The sequence below is a fragment of the Anser brachyrhynchus genome, assembly GCF_964034855.1.
Source record: "Anser brachyrhynchus genome assembly, chromosome: 11".
Lineage (NCBI taxonomy): Eukaryota > Metazoa > Chordata > Aves > Anseriformes > Anatidae > Anser > Anser brachyrhynchus.
The window spans coordinates 1,162,839-1,185,782 of NC_137706.1; the positions used below are offsets into that span (position 1 = coordinate 1,162,839).

At 39.2% G+C, this 22,944-nt stretch overlaps 1 long non-coding RNA gene across 7 annotated transcripts in view; it reads left to right on the top strand.

The window, feature by feature from the left end:
- LOC308200804 overlaps positions 1-22,944 on the top strand; it is a 140,475-nt gene that overhangs the window by 49,871 nt on the left and 67,660 nt on the right. For 4 of the 7 annotated variants that reach the window (XR_013955822.1, XR_013955823.1, XR_013955825.1 and 1 more), the window contains one exon: positions 10,785-10,967. The exons of 1 other annotated variant lie outside the window; for it this stretch is intronic. This is a non-coding gene — a long non-coding RNA (uncharacterized lncRNA). Of the gene's footprint in view, positions 1-3,014; positions 3,088-10,784; positions 10,968-22,944 lie in introns of all 7 variants that reach the window. 2 more of the 7 variants (XR_013955824.1, XR_013955827.1) reach the window with 2 other exon arrangements.

Consider the following 22,944-nt stretch of genomic DNA (forward strand, 5'->3'; position numbering starts at 1 on the left):
AGCATCAGTGCTTTGTCGCAGGGATGTGAAGTAGGAATGACTAGACCAGGCTACTTGATGGAATCAGTCCTTTGCTGCTCTAAGGCGTTGTATTGTGGAATTCTGTCAGAGAAGTCACCAAGTGACCCATCTTGTCACCTTTGACTTTTCTGCTTCTCGTTTGACACCTAGAATTCACCTAGGCTTCCTTTGATAATTAGGTGTAGCAAAATTTGCGTGCACACAAACAGAAGACACAGTTGTGTTTTCCACAGGTTTTGTGTGGGAATGTCTAATTTGGTAAGGCCTGTTATCCACAAATTCAAGTTAAAGGGGAAAAAAGTGGCTCTTGCTGTGATTACAGAGATGTGAGGGTGTACCAGGCCCTCTGATGAAGCTGAGGCTACCCTTTTTTTGCTGTGCTTTGGTCTTGAAGTTCATACTACAAAAGTGGTGAAAATATTTGGAATAGAGGCATCTCGTGGAAAATCTCATATTACTTGCTTCCTTCCTAATTATGCTTAATTTCTTTGAACATGGTGTGATGCAATACTTTATTCAGTAATTTATTTATTGATCAACTGTCATGAGAATTAATTCTGGATTATGATTTCTTGTTAAAATCCACATGAACATGCAGTTCCTTTTGACTTACATACAGCACATGACACTATTTTCTCTGTCCAGCTACAGAACAAGTGAAAGTCCCTTTTGGTGCCTCTCTGCTTTGCTGCAGAGGACAGAATTGTGATCTCAAGGCCTGTTTCTTGTAAGCTGGTTTACCTTCCAGAAGATAAAATCTCAAAATGGTCTTGACTGAAGAGTTTTTCACCAGAAAATCCCAAATCCTAAATGAAAATCATGGAATCATGATGGTTCCATCAGTATTTGACAGGAAATCATGCTTTTTCAATAGGGAGATGTTTGGAATCTTTCACAATGTAGAGTGTAATTAACATAAAACCAATGTTAACTTATTTTGGGATAATTCCCAGGTCGTGACTCTTAGGCACTGGAAGTAGAATTGTGGCATGATCTTTTTAGATGACTGCTGAATGTGAAGTAGGGCCAAGCATGTCCTTAATTAGTTCTGCAGAGCCTGTTTTACTTTAGAAATGATTTTTTGGGTTGCATACATTTAGGTTTAAATGACTCCATGTTCACTTGGAAGTGAGGTCAAGATTGTATTGAACACTTGTTGTTTTATTTTCTGGCTTCTAAAGTTAATGAAGTTACTACAGCATCTCTTGGATTTAGGTCTTTAAGATTTCTGATAGAGATACACAAATATTTTTCATACAGTGCTTTCCCCAGGGTTCTTTGGCACCTATGGCATTAGTCACGAAGGCTGGGATTTTTTCAGTGAACTCAAAAAGCTACAAAATAATCCACCAAAATGGTGTGTGTGTGTGAGAGAGAGAAATCACAAAAACAAATGACACCAAAAAAAAAAAAAAACGCACAACAAATACAAACCAAACAACCAAGCCCCCCAATTTTCCAACACCACTGAGCTTTCACAGAGACCAGAAACTAGGAAGTGTTTCCGTAGCTTAAATAATGGATTATATTACAGCCTGTGATACGGACACAATGAACACTGTTATTTTTCTTTAGGAAATTGTTTTGATTTCAAGGAGTTGATGCCCTATCTAAATGATAGGATCGCACATTCAAAGCCGCATGAGAAAATAGTGAACAATGATGTGCGTCTTTGTTTTTGCATTCAGCTGACTTTTCTCTTGTCATTGAAATTGCAATAAAGTGAAATATTGTTGCTAAATTGCAGCTCAAAACAGTGTGTCACTTTGATTATTCAGTGGCCTGCTTTTTTAACAATGTGCTATGATGATAAAAATTTGTGGGATGTAAATATTTAAACAGCATTTAGCCAAACAAAAGCTGGGAAAGTTACAGTAATAGTTTCCACATCTTTCATTGCTATTCTTTTTGCATTGAAGGAACAGGTCACTTAATGGTATAACACAGTATCAGACACCCTCTTTCCTCAGTAATGAAATGGGGATAATACTGCAAAGGACTGTGTTGTGGTGATTCATCTTTATAAAGTTCTACAGAAATGGTAGGTGTTATTAGCATCCCATGTGATTACAGTGACAGGATGATATGGTTATTTGTCTGAATTGGTATTTATTAGTATTGAAAGTCTCTCAAAAAAACCCTGTTCCTTCTGGATTTCCGGACACCAGAGATTTAGAACAGCTTGGATAAACATCTGGACTGAACTGAATTCTATTGCTTTTAAAGGTTACCTTAAAAGACAGATGAAGGAATCCTGCATTGTGATAACCTTCTATCTGAAGGATCTCAAAGTACTACAGGAATCAATATGCAAACTATATATAGATTACGGCAGCTCTGTCAAGTTACAGTACTGTTTGGCAGAATGCAATGAAACAAAACAATGTGATAGAAATGAAAATGGAAAAACACAATGCTAAAATACTGGGAGAATGTAGTGAGAAAAGATGTGATCCTTGGGAGCTGGCAGGGAAATGGGAGGTGTAGCTTCTTTTCCCACACAATGTACCATGCGAATTGGGGTCCGGACTTCAAGGTTCAGAAATGTCTTTATGGCTTATGTGAAAAATTGCAACTGCGGGGACAAGCAATTTGCTGGGATGCAGGTTAAATAATGTTTTCTATAGAAGTTTCATAACTGCCTGTTTGTCAGCATAACATCACAAAACCTATGCATTTTAAACTGTTACATCATTGTAAGAGAGGTGCTGCTTACCATACTGTGCAGAGCACTTGCAGTAGCAGCGTCTTTGAAAGGTGCTCTCTTTTCTAGCCCTGCTCAGCTTGACTGAGTTGAGATTGCAATATAAAGCTGATATCGCTTGCATTTAAAATGTAAAAATAGATGCGTATATGTTTTACAACTATATTTCATCTTAAGAAAAAATAAAATCAAGCATGGTGAAATGTTGACAAGTTCTTCAGAAGTTGCCTCTTTTACTTTTGATCTTGTACAACTGCCTGGTTTTGAATCTTTCTGCTCTATGTAACAGGGAATTGATGCAGCTGATTTGAACCAGCAAAAGCTGCTTCTCATCCTGCATTGTTGCTTTGATAAAGACACTGGTAAGAGCAATCTTAACCAGGCTACTGCTTTTAGTTTTCTCATCTTCCAGAAAAACAATGAATCTTGATAAATTATGCTTTCAGCTCTTCAACTACAAAAACCTATTAATGCTCAACAATATGTCAGAGGACTTGCTGTGAATCTAAACTATCCAAAATAAATGTCCAGGGTTTAGCATTTTAGAAACAGTAAAACTGCTCATAGAGATGGAAATGATAGTTCTGTGTTCGTCTGCATTACTTTTCTCTAATTATCATAGCCAGGCTGTCACCAGGCTGTTTGTATCTTAACCCTCTATCTGGTACACTAGGCACATGACTGGCTAGTGATTTACACTGTGCCATGCTAAAATTCCTGCAAGTGACAATTTAGAAATTGCAATTTAGAAGCTGATCAGTGAAAGCTGGTTGTGCTGAATCAGTCAAAATATTACACTGGTTCCCATTAATGGGTCTGCTGAAATTAATTATTCAAATATCCAATGATTCTCTTTCTGTCTTTGGAATGATCTGTTTTCAAGTGGTCCTAAATGAACACAAACGTGTTTTGCTCCCTCCCGCTTTTAAATATTTCAACAAGTTTTCCTGTCACTATGATAATAAAAGAAATTGATAATATATCTTTAGAGGAAGGGCATGGGCCCTTTGGGGCAGTATCTGTTCCTTTCAATCACTTCTAAGCATTTGCCAATAAATAAAGAAATGCTTCTTGAAGTCAGGAAGAGGATTAATCTACAATTACTCATCATTGTGGGAATGCCTATCATCTGGCATAGGATCTTGGCCCTTCTTAAGGCCATGGCCTGCTTTATAAAATTTGAAGTCCTGTGGATTTATCTGGAACTTGGTTCCTAAATGACTCCATGGATTCAAGGTTTTGTTAGTGTGCTAGAAAGGTGTCATCAGAGAAATGATTAATGAATTTATGATTAAAGAATGCTCAGTAGTCCAAGTATGCAAATGACAAGTGAATGCAAATGCAGGAAAGCCCACAGAACTCTAAAGACAGCTCTTAAGTCCTGTAGTGCACAAGGAAGTAAACACAAGATGATATTCCTATAGCTAATAACCCACATTTGCATTTCTGACCCTCATTTTTATATATGCCTCCTCCAGAGCAGAGGTAAGTGATGCTTTCTGATAGCATTCAACTCTGGTGAGACTGTGTGGGACTTGTCTGATGGCTTGAGAAAAAACTTCAGGTGTGAACTGAAGGGTTTCTTACTTCATCAGTGTCTGGGTCAAGCATGAGCCTCAAAGGAGGCTGACTACTTTGCTTTTTCAGGCAATAACAAGTAGAAATAGATTGATTTCATAAGACTTAATAAGAGAACTTTAAGCCCGCCAATGGTATGGCTGCTTCTCTGAAAGTTTGAAGACCACTGGGAACCTTTGATATGAGAACCATAACTGGTCATGAATCATTTCACACTAGATAAACAAAAACAATTTGCAGACTCGCAAGTCAGTGTGTCCTGTTGTCGCAACATAAACTTAAAACTCTGTTCTGTATGCCAATTTTTTTTTCTAGGGGTGCTATAAAAACAGCAAAGTTCAGAGAACAGTGACTGAAGGGTACAACACTGAACTAAAGTATTTGTATTCAACCGATACAAAAAGGAGATGAGCATGGCCTCATAATCCTGTCTTCATAGTAGTAAAGAAGTAAATGCACTCTTAAAAATATCCAACAATATGGAACATGTTTTGTAAAAACAAACAAAAATACTCACTTATATTAATACAGGCTGTTGTGATTGTATTCTTTTTTTTACCCCATATACTGCTTGAACTCAACATGTGTAATATTAATTTTTCTTCCAAAAAATCAGTGCTGTGAGGTGTTTTTTTCCATTCCTTACTTGCAGAAAATAAATTCTTTAAGATGTAGAGACTATCTGACAATTTTGTTGCAATTCTTTGAAAAGCATCAGTGGAGTTTTGAAATTTTGACTTTAAAAAATATGCTCAGTGTGTTTACTAGCTGGGACATGCTACAGACTAGACCTGCTCTGATCAGTTTTTGCATGAGTTACAGTATTAATGGGTGTGCTGCTTTTTTTTTTTTGGTACCCAGATAAAAGTTTGCTGCCCTACTGTGTCCCTTCCTTGTTTGTTGTGTTTGGGTCTTCCCCATGTGCCCTGTCTAACTTCATTTAAATGTTCACAGGCCTCCTTCCAGATTCTGTTTGGATCAGGGTCCTATGGTGTATCATGTAATTTGGCCAAATGAAACCAGGACTCCTTAAAATCAGATGAGGGGAAGTGAATTTATTTGTAAGCCTATTCATACGAAAAATCCCAGTTGTTGGCCCATAGACGTTTTAATTAATTAAATCAATTGAAACTGTCAGTATGTTTAGTTGATCTTTAGAATTACATACCAAAGAGATTTTGAAGGAATACAGGCAATAAAATATACCTATTTTTTGTGAATGCAAATATCTCTTTCAAGCAACCATGAATACCTCTTGCTATGACCATCTTTAACTGTAGATTTTCTTAAGAAGTAGAGGGCCATTACTGAGCTGGAATGTGCCAGCCCATCACTTCAGTGTTTAGTTTGCAAGGTCCAGATGGTGGCAAGTTGTGAATGGATATTTCTGCAGCTGAAGTATCTGTCCCCTTGGCGGACTCGAGAGACACTAGTTCTGGCAGATTTAGAGTTGTTTCTGGCTATTTAGCACAGTTGTACAGCTAATGGGCTGTTGGACAGTTTTGTCAAACTTGCTATTTTCTGGTAACTCATTTATAATTCTGTGAAAGGAGCACACAGTTAGCCATTTGTGAATAATTGGAAATCCTCTTGAGATCTCAAGAAAAACACTTTTATTGTTAAATAGGGTTGATTTGCCTGTTTGTTTAGATATCCCAGATAAAATCTCAATACTGACCTTTGAATGCTCCATATATTTCTCCAAACTGGATTTTGTGTGTGTGTGTGTCTGATGTGTTCTAAGAGGCCAAGGTCTTAATTACTGTTATTATGCCTAGTTTACCATATGATTATAGTTGATGTTAATTAAAATGGGGACTTTGCAAATGCAAAATTCAGAGCTGGAGATTTCATGTGCTGGCATGTATGATTTCACATGCATTCACAGGTATACAAACATGAAACCTTTGTCACCAGCTGCATTTTTGTCCTACTTTTCGTCAGTTCACTGATAATCTGCTCACTGATCTCCTGGACACCAAAACTCTTGACCAACCTCAAACCAAAGTAAAACTTAAATTATCTTCCACTTAGAAGTATATAAATCCTATGTGAGAAATGTTTTCCTGGCATCTATCAGGCTTGTAGATGAGAGCTATGTGCCATTGAAAAGAAGCATTATCTAGCTAACCAGCAGGGCAGTCCTAACTTTATTTTGCACTGCAGTACCCTGGTACAATCACGGCCATTCTGTATTGACTTTTTGACATTATTTTTGGACAGTTCTGCCATGAACTAGAAAGTTAAAACCTTCACCTTCCTCTAAGACTTGCATTATGATTGCCTAGCTTTACAAATAGAAATGCATACAAATAGAACTGAAAAGTTTTAAGATACGTGACCAACGCTGAATGCAAAATGATATAGTGTTAAAGATATTTATTATCTCTAGATGAGAATGATATAAATGACTTGCTTGTGTCTTCCTAAGTCTGTATAAATGGGTTCTGACACACAGGTAACATCGTATAATGAGATAGAATTGATACATACCTACGCAGAAGAATATGTGCTTGAGACAGATTTTCCCACTGGATGGGAAAACACAATTTATATTTTCAAACTGAATTGTTTTACAATTCTAGATGATCCTGGGATTGGTATTCTGTGTAGCAAAATGCCAGTGTGTTGTATTTTCCTCTCTCAATATCACTTAATCTGTATTAAAGCTCTGTGCTGTCACAACTTTCATAAATTATTACACAGCCAGCCAATAGAAATTACATAAATACTGCAAATATAATCGTCTGTTCTTAGCAGAAACTCTTAAAGGACTTTTAAACTAGTTACAACAGAAAGTGGTAATCCTTCTATTAAAACTTTCTTACCATGTTACAAGTTTGCCGTTATGCAACATTTTTCACTTTGTCAGCTGAAAACTGTTTTTCTAAAAGTAATCTAGAGCTTGCTTTGCTGAGATGGAAATAAAGGGAAGTTTGTCTTGACTAAGTGCTCTGTTTTCCTGTGACTCTGAGCAAGTAGTAGTTAGAATGAAACATTGGAAACAACAGTAATTTACTAATCAGGAGAAAAATGGTTGTTACTGAAACATACCGCATGTTTACTGCAAAATTTATTTAAAGCACATTTTAAAATAACAGCTCAAGAAAAATAGGCTCATGGTGAGCTCCAAATTCTAAATGCAACATTTGCATATATATGATTAAGTGCCACCAAATGGACTTTACTCATTGAGGTCTCTTAAGGGTAGCGAAGAGAGCAAGCAATGTGTTGTCGAATTAAGCTGCTGGGGGAAGTCTGAGGAGCACTGAGCTCCTGATCAGGCTTTTCATGGTGCTTGTGGAAGACACTGAAAATAAACCTAGATTCTATGATACCTTCACTGAAGCCCTAGACCATCTTTTTACTGGACTTTTAATGACCACAGTACTAAAAAGTAATTAGCTTAAATTACCATTTGCACCCTCATAAAATAAAGACAAGAAGGAAAGAATTATCCCAGTGTTCGTGTTTTTCTTGGAACAAAGAGGATTAAAGACAGCCTTTAATCTAGAGGTACACTGACATATATGGTTTGCTATCCAGGAGCAAGCATCGCTGAAGAAATAAGATCAAGCAAAAGGAAGTACTTTGGTATGCATTTCCTCTGCAGAGCCTGTGAAGAAGGGAGTAGAGGCAGCTTGAAACAGCAGTGGGCAGAGCAGAGCCAAGCAAGGTGCCCTGCTGTGCATGCAGCTGTGCTGCAGCAGGGGCTTTGCGGGGGAGACAAGGACAGAGCTTGATTAATCCATGAAGTGAATTATCCACCCCTAGGTCAACAACAGTTGACAAAACTTGAGCACAAGAGTAACGGAAAGGGGAGATATCTTTAGTTTATATTGTCACATCTGAAATAAGTTATATACACCCCTGTACAGGGGAGTGAATTTCTCTCTGACAGACCTGGTGTTGGAGAAAAAAGAAATGAAAGTTGTTGCCAGCAGCGTTTCCAAAGAAAATGAATTTCAAAAGCTTGTGGAGCACACAGCAGAAGTTATCTTCAGTGGTCTTCTCCCATTTTGTGTTTGTGTACTTCCTACTTTTATACCTGTATGCACTTCATGTGGCAATAAATAGACTGCAGCCAAGTTGATGCTAGTTATTGCAGATGGAAAAATCATTGCCTCTCAAGGTACTGTAACAAAAAACTTGGCAGTTCATAAGTAGTGTTCCTGCTGGGAGCAGGTGTCTTCAGTTTGACAAGATTGCACTTTATCCATGGGTGCTTGAAATGCACCATGGCTAGTAGCAGGTCAAACAGGTCTGAATTTTTAAAGAGAGTGTTGTAAGACTTCAGTAATGAGCTTGAGGTGGTGTACAATGACATGCAAGACTAATCACCTGTTTACTAACGTCATAATAATTCAGCTGTTTGTCTTGACTGGAGCCACGCTGAGTCTCGGCTCCTTCTGCCAAGCATAGTTTCCAGCCATCAAGCGATTGTATGTGAACTGTTTTGCTAGAAAGTGCCAAAAAAGAAAGGAGAGAAAAAAGAATGAAAAGGGCATTCATTTAACTGCTATAACCTAGATTTTAATTTAGTGACCACATAAGAGGTTTAGGAATTAGATGTGCTTCTATATGAGGCACGTCTCTGTGGGTGCAGTGTGTTTTCACTGAACAGCATAACCTGGACACCCAGCAGAAGAGTTAATTATCTGAGCACTAATGTTCTCAGACAAATATGTAATGCATCATAAGTATTAGCAATGAAGTGCTGGCTGGCAGTGTAAAATCTAATTATCTCTAGAAGTTTTATTGTTGAAATGTGATTACTACACTTTGCAAAGATCCAGGTTACAGACAGACACCCAAAAGCAGGGGGCCTGGGGTGCTGTGATGAATTTCTCACCGGCAATCACACACAAACTGCTTTCAGTTGCTGAAACAATGTATTTGTGACCGTGGGCTATAGGAGTTAGGGTTAGATCAGCAACTTCATGTGGTTCTCTGACCTGGTGAACTCAGTAGTTATCCCAGTATAAAACAACAAAAAGTCATTTTAAAAAGTCAAAAGAGCATAAAAGGCTGGCATTTTTGTCTTTTCTCAAAAAAGTCTTTGGCCACACTAGCTTGTATTTCACAAATCAGAACTTCCGTGTGATTTGCTTGATCTGGATATGCTGCCTTTGATTGTGTGAAGAGTATAATCTTCTATAATTCAGTATAAAATTAACCCCCAAAGTAAACTTCATGTATTTTAAATTGCTAGGATTTAGGCAGCAAATAGCTGCACAACTCTTTTCTATCTCCTTAGTTCCCTACTCTGCTGAAATTGGAGAATCCCTGTCTTCTGGCTTCAGTGGACAACAGATCAGTCCTTAATTTGACTATGACTGGGAATGCAGTGTTATGAGCACAAGAAGTAAAATGACGGATTGCAGTTAGGGCTAGCAATTGTACAAAAATTGGCAATTACAGGCAAGGAAAATGTTTCGTAAATAGAAGAAAAAAAAAAGGAGTTTGTATGCTTAATGGTATACTGAGGTATGTGTGTCCTGTGTGTCCAAGAGATGCATTCTAGAAATCCCTTTCTTACTTGAAAAATAATAATACCAAAAAAAAAAAAAGGTACTTGAGGCTCAACAATGGAAGAATTAGGGGACTCTGGAGTGTTTTCCATGAATTCTGTTTTTAGTCTTTCTTATTTGTAAAGACTTTGCCTTTTACCAGTCAGTCTCCTGAATTATTTAGCATGTATTTTATGCAAACAGCTTAAGAATATTGAATAAGGAAGCATTCCCCTCACCTTACCCAAACAAAAAAGATAATGTGTGTGACTTGGAAATAGATTTTATAACAGGTGTGGGTGACTAAAGTTGGTTTTAAGTTAAAAATGAAATAAAACTAAAAGCAAAAAACCACCCTTCTGATCCAGCTTGGTTGTGACCTGGCTCTAGAGTTGCCTCAATTCTGTTGATATTATGTTTTTTGTACTGACATTTCTGATCTGCTTGAAATTCACTGTAAACATCTAGAAAACCCCAAATCAGAGCAATCCACTATCCAGGATTTATCTGAACGTGATCAGGAGCAGATGGTGGAATTCCTCCATCTGTCTCCCCAAGCAGCCTACTTTGGCTGATGTTTGTAGCATGTGCAGTGCGCGGTGAGAGCGCTGGGCTCTCTGCTGAGCACGAGGTCTTTCAGAGGGTCCATGCTCTAAGGAAGTCAGTAAAGTCCTCAATCAGGTTGAGACAGATTTTTGTAGGTATCATCCGCAACATTAGCTGAACTAAGATGGTGATATCGGTGAGGTCAGTTTTGGCAGCTGTGAGCAGTAACCTCAACCCTGACCTGACTGGATCCAGAAAAGGATGCCTGTCTGTATGGTCTAATTTGTTAGGCAAAGTGACAGAGCATAATGGGATGGATACTATCTTGGTATCAGGATTAGGGAAACTTGAGTTGCGATTCCTATCTGGGGATTTTACGTAATGAGCGTTTGAATGTTCATGTTGGTTTTGTTTGTTTGCTTTAGGTGTGTCATGTTGAGATGCAATATGACCTGCTGCTATTGCCAGAGCATTCTGGACTGTGGATCATGAGCAGAGCATTCTGGACTGTGGATCATGAGCAGACAGAGCTATTTAACTTCAGTTTCACTCCTGAAGAAAGCTTTCCTGGATTTCAGGTGCCCTCCTGTCCTCTCCATTTCCTTTTGGTTAGTATACAGAAGTGCTCTCTGTATACTGTGGTGGTCCTTCTGAGGTCCTTGTTTCTCCTCATACAAAGTCTCAGGAGACATGCCTTCTGCCTAGTGCAGGAGCTAATTAGGTTAATGGTGTTGTCTAAAGGAACCACAGACTTGGATCAAAGCAAAATAATGAGTTTCTGCTAGACCCACAAACACTTGGGTCTGATGTCCAAAGAAAGTTGGAAAAGAAGAACAGTAAAGGTTTTTCTTCCTCTAATTTTTAAAATTTTCATGTAAAGTCTCTGCAGCCCTTTGCAGAATTCAAAACAAATTTATTGTTTTAGATTAAGTTTTCATTATTTCTATGCTGCTTAGACTGGCAATGACGTTTTCACATCCAACTAGCGTCTGAAAAGTGAGACTATTAAGAACAACTTTCAGGAAGTGATCACTGTTGCTATTGGAAATATCACAGGTATTGTCTCCCAACTTTGGAGAAATGTGCTTATGTGTCTTGAGTCTGCAGAATTTTCCTGGAAATGAACCAACAACAGAATTTCTCATGAGATTTCTCTTATATCCTGGCAAGCTTCTTTCCTGGAGTGTGTTTGCAGGCCCCACAGGAAGAAGCCGATGAGAACAGTAACAAAATCTCAGGGAAAATAGACATGTAAACTCTGAGATTAATTCTGCGGGAAGACGTGGGTTGAGTTTAGTTTATTAACCCAATTCAGTCATTCATACACTTACAATTCTATCTAGAAAAGGGCCAAGCATGAGTCAGTTACCTGAAACTGCAGAGGGTAGTCTGTCTCTGTTCAATGGATTTCAGTTCTGTTTCAGTCTACAGAATTGCTGCTTAGTTGATAAGCTTTTTTGCAAAATCTAAATGGTTTTCCTGCACCAGCTGTACTCTGCACCTCGGGATTTGCAAAAATATTTGAAATTTTCTGTGCTGCAAATCTGGTCAAAAATAGTTACTGATGTTTCTGACTTGAGTGGGAGACAGGAACTGAATGGTACACTAAAACACGATACGTAATTTTCATCAGTGAGAAGTAGAACTGTAAGCAGTAAGTCCTTCAGTTCTAGTGGATAGTTAATAAGAGGCCTGAGGAAGTAAGATGTATGGATTGCTAGAATAGATGACTAAATAAATATTCATGGCAGTCTAATGTGAAACACATGCATTCTTATTTATTCTGTGCTTACAGACATGCAAAGCACAAATTTCCTTCTGTTCTGAATGAAAATGTTTCAAAGTAAACAAAACAGTATAGGAAGTGGAGTGTAACATTTAGGAAAGACAAAACAGACAGGGAAATGAGATGGATAAAGGTGCTCTTAAGGAAGTTTAGTAGCCATTTTGAAAAAAATAGAATTGAGGAGACAGAAATAAAACACCAATGATGACATTTGTGCTGTTGTGCCCGTGGTAGATACCCCAAGCACAACAATACAGAGTTGAGATTCAGATGAGCCAAAAGGTAAATAGCTTTCAGCCCATTGGTAAGGAGGCGAGCACTGACTATGGGATCAGCCCAGCAGAGGCAATGGTATACTGATGACTAGGCAGAGAGAAAGAACCAGGGTTGAAACCACTGGCAGCTCACATAGAAGAGAATGGCATAAATCAGTGCCTGCCATGTGGGATAGTGGAGCGGTCACAGTAACAGTGCTCCATCCTGTTAATTGGAATTTATGGGGTGCTCAGCCACATGAGGAAAACACTGATAGACTTCAGAGTGAATGCAAGGGTACTGGGAATCCTGTGACCATGTACAGGGCAGGAGCAAAGGAAAGCTGGCATGGAGACCAAATGATGGATGTGGGTTAGGAGCATTTGGGAGCTGCAGAATGTCATGCTGAGAGGCAGCGATGTGACAGTAATCTTACCTGTGAAACCGACTACTGCAGAGCCACCAGCAAAGAAATAAGGGCTTACCTGAAATGATTGAATATTGGTAGGTGGATTCTTATAAGCAGAATGTAGAGTTAGGAGGGTGAAATACTCATAAAGGGGACCATATGGAGTGTGTTGTCATGAATCAGAAAAATTTGCAGTGCTTCTGCAACACGGTTCAGAGGTGAGATGTGTAGTGGATTGTACCGCAGGCATGGCTGTTCTAACAGTGAAACAAAAAACCTATCTAAAAAAATGTTCCACTCTAAGGTATGTGCTGCAGTTAAGATCCATGTTTTCTCAGTGGTATGACAGGCAGTAATACTGTGTCTGCTTCACAGTTGATGAATACCAGGCTCACAGTTTGTGTGGAGAATTATCTCCTGAAACTTTCTCTTAGGTCATCTGCACCAAGGCTCAGGTATGACACAGAAGAAAAATACTAGTTCTTGACGCTGATCTGGAGCCAGTTCAAGTCACAATTGCATGTCTTTCCATTGCTATACCTCTGGGTTTGGATCAGACCCAATCATAGGAAAGCTGAGGGCATGAAACAAAACCAGCATGGTGACATGGATCCCGTTTTGCAGACAACTACAAGCTAAAGAAAGTTCAGTTCAAGAATAGATCTAGCGTGTGTACAAACAAGTCTGAATTCCTACTCAAGAGAATTACTTTGGCAAATGTGTTTTGTTTGAGAGGAAAAGGCACTGGTTTAGCTGCATTTTAAGTGGGTCCAGATGAACCAATACTCAAGGCGTCTTTGATAGCTGAAGATGTTTGTAACTTGACCCTCAGTGATAATTATGAAAATTGTACTCATTTTTGTTCCAGTGCTTGAAGACTAAAAACAACTCCTTAACTTTTGGATGTTCAAAACGTAAAATAGGCTCAAATTAAGTGTAGCTTCATCAACATTTTGGGACTGGAATGAAGAGTTTCTGACTGATTTGCATAGTCCAGTGTTAAATAATGCATAAATACGCCTAATGTTTACAGGGTGGGTGCTTGCTGGGCTACAGTCACAAGACTGATCTAGATTTCGTGGGAGCTTGACCACCATCTCCCTTGTGTATTGAAGGAAGTGCTTTAAGGCAATAGAAAAATCACTTTTAGCTGCTCCAGTTTCTTTTTTCTGGACTTTTTTCCTAGTGTATATTAAAATTATATCAGATCTGAGAAATGGAAACAGTAGTGAGAGCACAATTTGAATGTTAATAGGATTTTAGTCTTCTCTGCACTTTTCTTGTGCAAGTGTTCTTTGCAAGGATTGCGAATGAGGGAAGTACAACCACGCCATTTGTTGTGAGTGTATCTAACGTAACAAAACAAAAGAAGGTAGTGTTACTTTAGGTGTGAACATGAACTATATTTACTAAATATTCTGAAGAGACAAGTTCAAACAGGAGGAAAAGGCGTAAGGACACCAGAGGCATTCTGATCAAGAAGATAGGCTTAAGCAGAGATCTCTCCTTGTACTCAGAGAACAGTGAGAAAGCAGTCTTGATTTTTCTTACCATCACAATGTGTCAAGGGCAGTGAGCACACTTTGTCTCTTGATTTTTACAGGCAGTGCTGACATGAGCAGAATATTATTAGGGAGGACTGGAATACTATTAGCATATATATATATATATATATTTTTTTTTTCCCTCCAAATCCTGTGTGTGATTTCTGTTTGGGTATCCAGTGTAGAACACTACATGTTTATTAGTGCATCAGCTTATTGTAAGCCACAAGGTAATGGACAGATCCTGCTTCTCAGAGGCTTTGTACACTAGAGGCATAGACAATCCTTCACGAAAGAGGAAAGATGATGCAAAGCTGTCAGCTGTACGTAAAAATTACCCCCAAATTGCAGAGAACAGATGGCTGTTAATGGCAAGTGTTTTTAACATAGCTTTATTGTCCCATATTGGGACATTAACTTGTCTCTTTGGTTTTTTAAAAAAGTCACTTTGTAAAAATGACACCTTGGCATGACTTGTATTTTTCCTGTTTGGTTTCCATGTCATGTTTTGCTCAGATATGCTTGCCCAATTTTCTACAGTTGATGTGCTCAGCAAGCCATTAGTGCATATTCTTTCAGTTTCATACATTCTCAGTGATCAGTAACAAAAAAACAACAGTTTTGAAGGACTGCAATGAGTAATTGCTGTGCTTTGTTGGACTGATTCTGACTGCAAAGTAAGAGTACATGCTGCATGTTTCCACATGCTGAGCTGATATTTACAGGACTAAATACACAGCACCAAACTTGCTCAGACAAGCAAATGTGATAACAGAAGAAATGGAGAGAAAAATACATATGGAACACCCTTAGCTTTTCTGTTTTGTTAACTGCAGGTTGAAAGCTAGCTTTTGGGTGATTAAACTTTTCATTTGGTTATTAAGTGATAGACATCTTGCTGAACTCAAGCATGCTGCTACAAGCACAGGAAGAGTGCTTATTTAAAGCAGACACAAAGGATTGCACAAAGAGACCCTTAAACAAAACACAAGTGTCAGCAAAACTAAACAAAGTAATCACACAGAATTTAAGACAGATAGAGGCAGGCAGTAAATTGATGACAGATCCTGAATAATCCTTTAGAAAAGTCACCCTGGTGAGTTGGGAAATCTGTTTATTTGTTACAGTTTCTTATCTTTTCTCAACAGGGAATCTAGGAAACCTCCATATTGCAGCCACTGTGTTTGCTAGGATGGACTTGAAAGTTGTTAGATGAAGTATGGGCAGCAGTGTCCCTGCAGCAGTTGTAGTGCTTTAGGTGTGTGCTCCCTGGAGATTTCAGACGAAAGAGATACAGCCCAGCAGAGGTGCTGGATTCAGTGCAGTGTTGGGTTTGGCTAGTTCAGTCTGCTTTGCTGTTTGATCTGCGCTGTCTGAACTACCTCATGCATTTCAGTGCTGTGTTACATGCTGCCCATTAGGAAGTGCTGCCAGGCCCACCACAAAGTGGGGTGATGGCTGAGACAGCACAGGTTGGAGCTTTGTGTTACCATGCTTATACTACAGAGGGTTTGCTCTGAGCTGTCATGAGCAGAAGAGCCTTGCAGGCATCTTGTGGGGTCAATGTGATAGTGGGAGCCAGAGGATCTTAGCCAGGGCTCTGCCCTTCCCTTACTGTGTAAGAAAATCATTCAACTTTTCTGTGACTCAATTTTCCTCCTAAGTGAAGGGGTGATGGTATTTGCTATGAGGCCCGTGGATAAGAAACACTATACAAATATCCAGTTCTATTTCTTTTGTTTGGGATTTTGGACCTGGGAAAAGTCACATAGCTGGTGATTACTCTGTAACCAGTTCTTCCCTGTCATGAATAAAATAGTAGTCAGCTTCTTGAAAATCATCCAGCTTCCCTCTTCCTGCCAGTCTCAGCTTCTATTCTTCTCTCCAGAGCTCTTGGCTCAGCCATTAATCACGCCAGGGTTTCGCCAGTTGCAACATGCAGCTCCTCTTGAGTTGGAATGGGAGGAAGGCTCCAAGAAGGTGGCAAGGAGGGAGGGAGAGAGTAGTCACTGCAGAGGACAGAGAACTAATAACAAATACCATCCCACAATCTGAGTCTTTCTCCCTCCCCCTGACAAGTTAAGAAAATGAAGAAAATGGAGGAGAATGGTTGGAGGCAGTAGGTGAAGGATTGTGGGACTGAGAGATGGTTTGGCAGTTGCACCAAGAATTGGTGCGGAGTAGGAAAGAGGCATTTCTTTGTCAACAGTCTTTGAGGTACATTACCAGTAAAAAGCTGGAAAACAGTAAATTGATTAGAACTGTAAGACCACTGAGAAATTTACTGAACTGACGTCACAGTAGCCTCCTTTCCAGGAAAGCAGCTCATCTTGAGCTCATTCTGCCTGGATGGAAAAAACAAGCCTTTGAGATAATTAACAAGTTTCTACATTTTTATTTTTATTTCTTTTTTTTGGTCTTAACTTAAGGCCCATCTACTTTTGTGTTTCCATTGCCAAATTTCAGTTCCAGCGAGTAGCTGACATGGAAGGATAGCGTCTATGTTGTATCATATTGAGACTGAATAAAGCAAGATGAAGGCAATAATCAGTGCATTTCCTTGTTCTGCACTAGAAATAATTGTACAGCTGTCAAATTCTCACTCAGGAAAACAGATTCAGGACACTGCAGCAGTGAATATGTATTTGCCAGAGTAACAGCTGTCAAATTCTCAGAAAACAAACCCATACAGTGCAGGAATAGATCTCCGTTGCCTAGGATAACTCAATTTGTATGTGCACCTTTGTATTTTCTTCTACTTTGAAAACATCTGCTCCTATTTCATTGATCAGTAGAAGTTGATTTTTTTTTTTTTTGGGCGTATGGGCATGAAGTTGTTTTATGCAGCCTATATAACAACAGGAGAGAATCTATAGTGGCACCAATGACCCAAATAACATAACTTTAATGGAGTGTTCCTGGACTATTTTAATATTGGCATTTTTAGTTACGTCTCCTTTTTTGCAATTCAGTCACTGACTTGTAATAGTGGAGTAGTTACTGTTGAAACAAGTGCTGAAAACTGATCAAAATAAAAGGGTGGAAACAGTTGCACATACAAATGCTTTGGTTCCAGAGCTTTAAATCAAATCAAATGGGGAATCAAATTTTCCAGTCACTAAATTCAGTGGAAAGATCTGTGTGACCTATGCTGCTATATAGATTTTGGAATCATTAGGAAACCTAATTCTTCTAACAAAGTATAATCTTTTCCTTTCATTATGCTGTACCATAGCTAGCAGGGTTTTTTACTGGCTCTACCTAAAATGATTAGTTTTATTTATTTATTTATTTTCCAGTAGCATTATAGCTGCATGTTTTGTTTTAGTCTTTGGAATATTGGTCAGTTTAAAAATTTGAAAAGTATGCTTTTGAATCAGTGGGATGTTTATTTATACTATGACTCCAATCCTTATGTACTTTATAAATACTGTTTCAATACAGCCCAGGATATGGCTTTTTTTTTTTCTTTTTCCTTTTTTTTTTTCCTATAGTTAAAGATTTGAGGGATCCCCCTATTTGTATCCATAAAAGTATTCTTTTCACACCAAATTGGATTCTGTAGTTTTTAATGAGTAATCAACCTGGCATTTCATTGAGCTATTGCTTCCTAAGAAGATTTTGCAGTTTACAAAAATTTTACAAATTTTACCAGTATAAAATTAAAATAGTAAACTGTAATCCCTTTCTATGAAAGGATTTCTATAAAGAAGCTTGTGCATCCATCTTTTATTATGCATTTAATTTTTCTGTAGTCTAGCAGAAACAAAGAGTTCTTGGCCATAATCCCCAGAGCCAGGTGGTGTACAAGTTCAGGTGGGGATGCGACGAGAGGCAGCCATGAGGTACAGATGAGGGGTGGAGCGGGTGGAAGGACTCAAGAAAACTTGGTCAGGCTGTAAAATATGCAATTATGGTAGCTCATCTGTGGTTAAAATCATGAATCTTTCAATTTTATGGCAATAAGAACAGGAGGCAGTTGGTGCTTAAAAATATACATAACGCAATATCATTCTGCATAATGTATGTATACCGCTTACCTTTTAAATATATTTAAATTGGGGTTTGAAAAATAAAGTAGAAACAAATTCATTGCCACGTCAGAAAAGAAAAAAAACCATAAAGATGGTACCATTCTGCAGATGTTGATTGCCAATTGTATGATGAAATCCGAAACAGTTTTTGCTGCCTGTGGTAAAGCATGCTGTGCGTGCAGTTTAAAGGTTCTGGTTAGTATGGTGTCAGTTCTTTACAGGAACTAATATAGAGCTGATTACAAACTGTAAAACAAGGAACAGCGCTGGTAGGTGTATGCCAATCTAGAAGTTTCTGTCAGATGGCAGCAAGAATGTGGCTGTTCAGGTCCTGCTGGAGACTTCAGCTGGTCAGCCACAGAGTATCCGAAACTGTTGGGATCCCGTTCTGCCAGAGCCTATCAGGTACCTTAAAGGAGGCTGTAGCGAGGTGGGGGTTGGTCTATTCTCCCACGTGCCTGGTGACAGGACAAGGGGGAATGGGCTAAAGTTGCGCCAGGGGAGGTTTAGGTTGGATATTAGGAAGAACTTCTTTACTGAAAGGGTTGTTAGGCATTGGAATGGGCTGCCCAGGGAAGTGGTTGAGTCACCATCCCTAGAGGTCTTGAAAAGACATTTAGATGTAGACCTTAGTGATATGGTTTAGTGAAGTACTTGTTAGTGTTAGGTCAGAGGTTGGACTAGATGATCTTTGAGGTCTCTTCCAACCTAGATGATTCTGTGAAAAAGATTTCATCAAGGTAACCATCAGGCAACTGTATCCAACTGCTAACATGTAATTTAAAAAGAATAGGAAGTTATGATTATGCATTAATATCTTCATTAGGTCATTTACTGAGCCCAGACTTGAAACTGTGGGTGTCAAAGGAATTCTTTCTTCATCTGGTTTCAGTGGATTTTAGCTCAGACTCTGTGGTATGTTTCAAGCCCTCTGCTTTTATTACGTCAGTCTGCTTGCCTATGAAGTAGCTGTCTGAAGGAGGTGTCTGAGGCTATAAAATACTAATTTCATTTTTTTTTGAGTTATGAAGATATTAGCATAAAAATGATGCTATTTTAGTTTAATTCAGAAGGAAGGTGAAAACAGAAACCAAATTTCAGGTAACGTGTGTGGGTAGGTTGCATTCCAAAAAAAAAATTAAAAAAAATCAGTAATTATGTACGTGGATTTGAGTTCATGGCAAACATTTGTTGTGTGAAATAGGGAAAGTAATATGGTTCTAAAAATGGGACAAGTTATTCTAAAATTCTAAAAGTTGAATAATAATAAAATTGCAAAGCCATTGTTCTTCTGTAACCTAAAAATTCTAAAAATACGGGCCAAATTAATTATTGCTGCAGTAGGTATTGCATGTTGGATCACCTGAGACGAAAGTGATACTAGTTAGTGCAATTCCCCTTCTCTCAAAGGAATAATTGCCAAACTCCTTTGTTGAGTTGTAACACCTGAGTATGCTTGATCCAGCTTAAGCATCTCCTTAGACAAATTAAAAGCTTTGCAGCTAGTTTGTGTAGCTTGGACTTGCTAGGGATGCTTTGCAATAATACTCTGTGATGTTACAAAAAGAATTAGATGTTTTTTGTCTGGAAAAATCAGGGCTTAGACAATATTACTTAGACCTTTTATGAGGTTTTCATTGGAACAAAAGGATAATGTCCTATCCCGCTCCTACTTAAACATTTTAGGGGGATGTTTTTCTACCTGCTGTTGTTTGAACACCTGGGCGGTTTACAGAAGCAAAGCAAAGTATAGCCAATGACAGTGCAGTGGTGATGGCAGGGAGAGCATCCATCCAGTGTTTAAAAAGCAATGCCTTTAAAAAGCCATGCAAAATACTTTTAAATATATAGGCAGTGTTATTTTCTTGCAACTACTTGTTACTTAAGGACAAAGTCAGTGTGGAAATATATTGCTGAGGTCGCTGCTCTGAACCAGAAAATGCCAGAGTTGCTACTGATAGGAACTTGTTGCTTACATGGCTGCACAAGCTGCTTGTCAGGAACAAAGCAGGAAAGGGCCTCTGCCTCCAAGAACTTGTAGTCAGGACAGACAAGAAAAACGCTGGACCACTGCAGTGCTGCATATAGCATGCAAATGTGATCATGGAGAATTAAATGCAGCACCAGCCCAGCACCTCATTTACTGGGCAGTCGTGTCTGCAGAAGTGGAGAACAGAAGTCTGATTTTATTTTTATTTTTTTGGCATAACATTTCAAATTCTCTTTAAATATTTTTCATAAGAATTTTGGCAGAAGTGTAGAAGCTCTGCTGGTGATTAACCTGCCTGAGGGAGCTACAGACTGGAGCTAGCTGGGAGCTTTCTGACAAAATATTTTTCCATCAGAAAAGGCAGATTCATTGATACTAAATTATTTTGCAAAAACATCAGTTTTAGTGACTTTCATGCGATGCGTTCTGACAGGCTTCATGACTGATTTCATGGCTCCCGGTGAGCTGTGAGGTCTGTGGCTCTAGGATAGCCTTGACATGCTGGATGCATCCAGAGATCCCTGAAAACCTCGCATATGCCATGGGTGCTTTGAGGGCTTCTGGGCAGTGTGCCACACAAGTGGAAGTACAGGATCTGATATTCCCAAGTTCTGTGGATTCTTGCTGTCTTATGGCTCCCAGGCCTTCAGGCTCCTTGTCGGTTCACTGGGGCTGACGTGGCGGGGGATGCCCAGCAGCACTTGCAGCCAGTGCTGAGCAAGGAGTCTTGGAGCCACAGAGATGGTGCTTTCAGGCTCAACTGTGTTCTGAAATTATGTAAATGAAGCACTGATTATTTAGAAGAGATCGCTTAAAAAGTTCCCTTCTGCGGGGAATGTCGCTAGCTGTATTGCACAGGGGAGCACACTGCCTGTCCCCTGCTTGGGGAATTGCCTGAAGACAGGGAGGCATCTGCACTGTGGCTGCCAGACCTCGGGCTGCATCAGGGCTGTGCTACAGGTGCCTGGGGCTGTGCCCACTGCTCATGGCACAGGCACGGGCACAGGTGATGCCTCAGACTAGATTCAATATGTTCGATATTGTAGGGAAGCAACTGGCTCTGCTGACATTGAAACAGTAGTTTTATTCATAACGTTTTGGTTCCAAAGGGAAGTCTTTATGTGGGAGTACTGTGCATAAATTACCTGTGTGTGTACAAACAAGTAAAACTTAAAGACATACATTTATCTACCTAAATGTCACTTTCAGTGCGATACAGGATCCACAGATCCTTCAGGCAGATGTCAGCATCAGCAGAGTTGTGGTGGCTTCTTTCTTATGTATTGCACTCACATTGTCAGGAGGAATGGCTATGATGTGGATTCTGAAGTGGTCTTTTTAAAACCTCAGTATCGCATTCTAAGTCGTTTCTATTTTAAGAAACATAGATAGTGGTGTTGTCTTAGATGCTGTGGAGCACTGTAATACTGGAGCACACTGAAGGCTGAGGGTTAATTTCGGCAGTTGAAAGCCCTCAGGACTCTTGGAGGACAAAAATAGTCATTTGATAGATGTTGTGAGTCCGTGTGACCTGTGCAAGTGTTTATATGGCCGTATGCTTTAGAATGGCACTTGGTTTTACAATGCAGAAGTTCAGACACATGTAACTGGCCACAGGGAGAGATTTTTAAAGATAAAAATACCAGTGAAGTTATCCTGTGCTTGCTGACTTCTAGATGAAGTATCATCAGTGAAAGTTAAATTCCTGGCTGCAATTTGGTGCCTTTGGCAGTCTCCCTATAGACTTTTAGCAGTTCACGTTTTGATGTTTGCTGAGAGCGCTCAAGGGTTTGCCTGTTTCTCCTGATGTGAAATCGCTGCAGTCAGAGATGCAGAGGTAAAATAGGAAAAGAGTCAAATGAATGTTGATTGCTTCTGAGAAATAATTCCACACTGACTTGCTGAAGGTTCAGTGCATATTAGCTGCAGTGCAGTGGCATGACGGACTGGTAAATATCACTTACTGAGCCCATCATTCATTGTGGAAGAGGACCTGGACCATGCAAATCGGATGATGCTGTGTTTGAAAACCAGGCAGCCCATAATTTTAATCTGTTAAAAAGGGATTACAAATGACATCAATGAAATACAGTGTCAATTCTTTGCAAGATGTCTTTTCTCTGCAACAGAAGCTGGAAGCACAGCCCACCAGCAGGCACTGAACGCCTACGTTGAGGCTCTCACAAACTTTGATCTCTTTTCAGAACTGAGCCTAAGACAATGTCCCACTGGAAACCAAAGAGGCAGAACTACTTTGCCAGGCAGAGACTTAAACCTTCCCACACGTGTTTATTAATGTGAACAGGCTAATACAGCTGTATTAACATCATAATGTTCAGGAGCCAACAAACTTGTTTGAAGACCATCCAGGGCTTGCTGGACACACTTGACTCACTGTTTCTTTCTGTAGCAAAGTCACTATTATGACATTAGAACAAGATATTCAATATTTTCTACTTCAATTGATAGATATTTTTAAATAATTAAAATATGTTTTCTTAGAAACCAACAGGGAGAAAATCCAGTTCAAAGCCACCACTTTCTCCTTACCAAATTCCACTGTGCAT